We start from the raw sequence: 6000 nt of genomic DNA, 5'->3' as shown, positions 1-6000 counted from the left end.
TCGAGAATGAAAAAATAAAGTTCTGACAATGAATAATGACGACATCAATCTGATGAGGCTTAAAACTGATAAACAATTTTAGGTACCTATTGTCATTTGTTTTAAACAAAATAAACATAACAGTCGCCAACTAATAATGTAAATCAAGGTTATATTGTTGTGAATAGTTTTTAAAATCAATTTTAAGATCAATTTTAATATTTATTTTTATTTTTTTTAATGTTTCACTGTTAACAATTATTTTCATTAATTAAGAATTAGATGTGTTAAAATTATTGTCTAATTCAATAAATCACCAATTTATTATAATGTGAATATTGTGTAACAAGCATTAAGCGTTACAAAGTACCTACTTATATAAATGTGTTTTTATACATAAATATAAATTAATAAATTATAAATTTAACAATAAAAGATAAATTACAAACGTGTTAATAATAACATGTAATAGCTGATTAATTATTGTGTATCATATTTTACGACGTATACTCAATGATTTATTGTGTTTTAAAATTATTACATAATTTAGATTAAGTTGTGGTTGAATTTATTTACATTTATGTATTTAAGATGTTGATTTGTATATAGAACCAATATTCACCTTCAATTGTTTTCTCTTGTTTTGTCGTAACACAACACCACTAGTATAGTCATTTTTTAAAGACATTTTTTTTTGCAAGTCTACAAAGTAGTGAGAAAAATAATAGTTTTGAAAACTTTAAATACCACTATTATACAAAATTGTAACATAGATACAGTATTACTAAACTGGTTTAGTAAAACCATTATGCATTTTCCATATCAACTAACTATAGCTGATACCCATGCACTGATGCACTTCATCGTTACACGTTAAAATAACAACTATATATGATTTAAAATTTGTGTTTAATTTGTGGTTTAATACTCGGCGACCAGCGTAGCTAGTGATGTTCAAAATTTCTCGTGAAAAATTTCAATGGATTGACCCTAGCTTAATCTCTATTAGTATAGGTTATTATCCACAGTAATTTATTGTTTTTTATTAATCATATTTTACATTATTATTAGGTAACTATCGATCTATAGATCTATTATTATTTTATAAATTGAAAATAAATATATGTCTGTTATAAATGCGAAAACTGCTAACAAACTATTTATTTTAATGTGGATATATAATTTAAAATTAATAGATATAAAGTGAAAAAAAAAATCATAATTTTTGAAATTTTTAGTCAATCAACGCATTAATCGTTATTGATGTGAAATAGTAAGTCCAGTTGTCCGGTCAAAATTCACTTTTTCTAAATTTTAATACACAACACAAATTTGTAAGTTTGAAATCTATTTACGATCTCTATACTTGGTCAATAAGTTATTATTATTATTTTTTTTTTATACAAAAAGGCAGCTAAACGATACCGTAAGCTAACTGGAGTAAATTTGGAATAATATCGGAAACACTTCAATCAAAAAATTCAATAAAATGTATTTTGATTTTAATACAAAATATGTAAAAATTAAAGATATTATAATTATGATTGTTATTTGAAATATTTGATTTTAATTTATAAATTTTAATTTATTATTAATTAAAATACATAGTTAATTAATTTAAACTATTATTAAAATACTCTATAGATTTATCAAATTAATATTTAGTAATATAATGTAAGGATTAAAGATTGAAATGCGAAAATTACTTATTATTATAACACACAGGTATATTATTAAAAATTTAAATAATTATATTATGAGAAACGATTTTGAAATGTATGTCAGACTTTTTAAAATTAATTAATGATGATGCCGAAGTGCCTTCGCTGTTTGGTTCTTTCCTCAAGACACTCAAGCTAATACATATACAGGATGATTCTTTTATCAAACGACACTTATATGGTATTTGTGTGTAAATACCACCTAATATACACCTATAACACACAAACACCACCCAAAACCACCCAACATTGAGAGGCTATATCTTGTAAACGGATTAACGAAAAATAAAAATTTAAACGTGAAAATTCATTAAAAAAATTGCCTTTTTAGTTTATGAAATTTTATGTATAGGTTGTCATTTAAAAATCAAAAGTTGATAATGGTTTACATGATTAATATAAGGGTGAAAATATTTAAAAATATATAGTTCTATAACAAGATGGATCTAAAATTTTGAAAAAAGTCAATAGTTTATGAAATAAAGAGTTTTGTTTGATAAAAGAATCACCCTGTGGTCTGTATATAATTTTAGAAAAATAACATCATTTATGCTTATTGTACTTTTTTTTTATTTACTGACTGTATAAAATCTAATTAAAAATAAAAAATAAAAAATTAATCATGGTAAAATGTTAAGTACCTCAATTGAAATCTATTTTTCTTTATTCGAATCACATATTAAAATATAGTTAACGATAACGAAATATTATATTACATATTATTATACCTTTTTCGTATTTAATAATTAGGAAGATCAAAGCTATGAAAAATAAAAATTTTAACTTAGCAAAATAATACATATTTTTATTGTTTTTAAAATATCTTATATAGGTAGTACTATTTTAATATTATCATACTTCTACTACTGATGTTTTTTTATGTTTTTCCTTTTTATTTTTTAAATAAATAATTTATAATATCTTGTATTGTACCAATCATGCTGTGAACTTACCTCCATCAAACATCTCCTCAACCACTGTCGATCCCACACAAAACCAAGAAATTCTTGATAACATCTATGAAGTTCTCGGCCCAAATAAAGATAACCTCAAAACAAATTATTTTTTTAAGATATTGATTTGTAGAATTCTATTTAATAATAATCATCATATAAAATACATATATGTACCAATTAAAATAAAACTTGTGTTTTTAACTAATTATCTAATTAAGTATAACATTTTTAAGCTAATAACCTCAGTAGTTGAAGCTCTACCACAGTACCACGAATAATAAAGAATAAATAAAATAATAGATTATACGCTATGAACAGAATATATAATATTTACTTCATAATGATGAATAATAAAAAAAAAAATATATATATAGCCCTTACTTTAGTAAAATTAGATACTTAATCAAATTAAGTATAATAAAACAATAGTGTATGCAATTAATCCATAAACTTAATTTATTATGATTAAATAATAATTTTATAAGACTGCGCCTAAATAATATTGCAGTTCAATGGTGAACTTTGTGTACATTATTTAGCAATGTTACGAAACTAAAAACAGTACATTTTAGCCCCTGGGAGTTGGACTTAGTATCGTAATAAATATTGGTTAGCACTAATCGACAATCATCTTCTATTTTGAGAACTTTTAACATAACAAATTGTTTAATTTTAACTCAATCTCAGAGATTATTATTTACACAAATTCCTAATCATTGTATACACAACATTGTATTAAAGTTTTAATCTCTAAGTGTAACAGTATAATTTAGTAGTATTAATATTATTTTTATAAAATTTTTTGAGCCCAAACTCAACGTAGATACTGGGTTGTTATTTATTTTTTAAATTAGCTGTGGAGTATAATATGAATAAAAAAAATAAATATGATTATTCCTGGTTATTATATATACTATAATATTCATATTATTCTATAAATTTTTTTTTTTTTTTTTTATTAATGATAAGGCTTCAACAATAAAGTCATTAGCCGGAAAAACATGTTTACAAGTTATTTACAATCATCTTAATATTAATATTTAAATAAAGGAAGTACAGTATAATACAGGTATATGGTGTTAATGGTATAGGTAACAGTAATATATAATTATTTAAATTCTATTATAGAGATTAGTTATTTTAAGGAATGTTATTAGGAGGTTAAAATTATCTATACTTAAAATATCTTTTAATGTTAAGTGTGGAAAGATTTTTCTTTGTTCAGATAGATTAGGGCATTCCAGGAGTAGGTGTGCTGTGGAAATCGGTGCGTTGTTGCATAGTTCGCAGTTTGGTCTCGGCTCTCTTCTCATTAGGTGTACGTGTGAGATGTTAGTGTGTCCAATTTTCATCCGTGTCCATATTACTTGTTGTCTTATATTCTATAAATTATATATTAGTTTATCTGATATTAATATACAATAATAATATTTACAAGTATAATATGTATTACAATAAAATTCGTTTGATATGATAGAATATATACCTTATTGCATGTATACTATCAAAATAAAATAAACTACAATAAAACCATTGAAATGACCAAAAATTAATTTACAGAAAAAATGATCATGCCTCGTTAAGTACTCGGATTGAGATAATTGTTTTTTTAAAATTATTATTTGAAAGAGTAAAACTTTATTTTAGTCAGATTATTGATTTACCTTAATATAATATTTACAAAAAAATTAGTTTCAAAATAAATACAAAACAAACCAAAAAATATATGTAGACGTTTAATACAACTTCTGATAAAAGAATTGTTGAAATCAAATATCAATCCATCTGGCATAAAGATGTTTCAAAAAAAAAAAAAATCAACTTTTTTCACGTGGTGCGAGTTTTTCCTGCGATTTAAGTTTTTACGCTAAAATTTGATCGAATTCGATAGACATAATTTATTTTGGTTTTTGTTATTAATTATTATTGAAAAAATATAAGCCGGAATCTATATTATTGTAATAATTGTTCGAAAAATGCAATGCAAACGATTTTACCCGATATCCGAGTATTTCAATTAATGTATATCATAACCATGCAATATAAATCATCGAATATTTGAGTTGTTTGCAGTAGTTAATCTCGATTGTATAAACTTTGTTTAAACTACGTATAACGTCGTATTTCAACATGATGTGCGTGTGTGTGAGATGGAGCGCTCGCGTGTTCACATCCCCAAAGTTGTAGTAAAAGCATATTGTGTATGCGTTTTGTTACGTATTGTAAATAAATCTTGATAAATAACATCATTCCGGATTGTTACTGTCCCAACTTTCAACGCAATTATACGTATGCAATACGCTCATGCGAACCGAGCAAACAGTAATAACAATATATCGGTAGGTACCGTTAGAAAAATAAACACTATAGTTCGGCGATACGCCTGCATCAATATAATGAGTATCTATATTTATGTTGATTTAAATATAACCGAAAACACGATTAACAACTGTAGTAATATACATATTGTACGTATGTAGGATGCTAGTGGCAAGACCAAAACATTTTATCACCATGATTTTATAATAATAACGACGTGTTAAAATCAGAAGTTTTTATTTTATAAAATTTAAAAAACTCTTCGAGAAAGTGTGTTTACAATTTAAATTTCTCCGTTGATTAATCCCAAAAAGTTTGTTTATGTGAAGTATTTCTGATTGATTAATTGATTGATTGATTACAACAGTTTTTTGTAGTCTGTAAATATTTATACATATATGGATGTCGGATATATGTATACATACACTTGAACTGTCTACAAAATTAGATAGTTAAAAATATAATTAATTTATTCGGTTTTACAAAAAAAGTTGATGAATTAATAAACGATAAATATTTATTTTCAATTCTCGTAGACCATACATAATAAGTATTTATAGAACTATAAGCACTTTTATAGATTACACATTTATCAGTAAAATATGCTTGAATTTACGAAAATTTGGTAAATCGATAAATTTAGCTGATCAATTTACCAAGCACACGTCCTAGAAGCAATAGTTCTACTCATTTTGAGTTCTGGATATGTTATTATTACGAAATTATACTTCTCCAACACGATATTGTTCGCGAACCGAAAAAGTTTTTTTATACAATATCAATTTCATAGCAATAACGTGGTTTAGCGTCAGAACTTATCGGCCATCATTGTTTCCTGTCAAGTTGAACAAAATAAAACCACGATAATTATAAAGTGTATGTATAGTTTTCTGCACCAATGCGATTGTAAAAAATTTCACGAAAATCGCTTTGTAGGCGTTGCAGTCTTGTGTCGTCTATAGTTTCAAATTCATCGGCTCTGTCGGTGTTTAGTTTTGCAAGAATCACGTACGAGGTACGAATGT

Source organism: Diuraphis noxia, unplaced genomic scaffold, assembly GCF_037042655.1.
Source record: "Diuraphis noxia isolate RWA-SAM2 unplaced genomic scaffold, SU_Dnox_SAM2 contig0002, whole genome shotgun sequence".
In the NCBI taxonomy this organism is placed as follows: domain Eukaryota; kingdom Metazoa; phylum Arthropoda; class Insecta; order Hemiptera; family Aphididae; genus Diuraphis; species Diuraphis noxia.
This window is presented reverse-complemented; position numbering follows the sequence as displayed.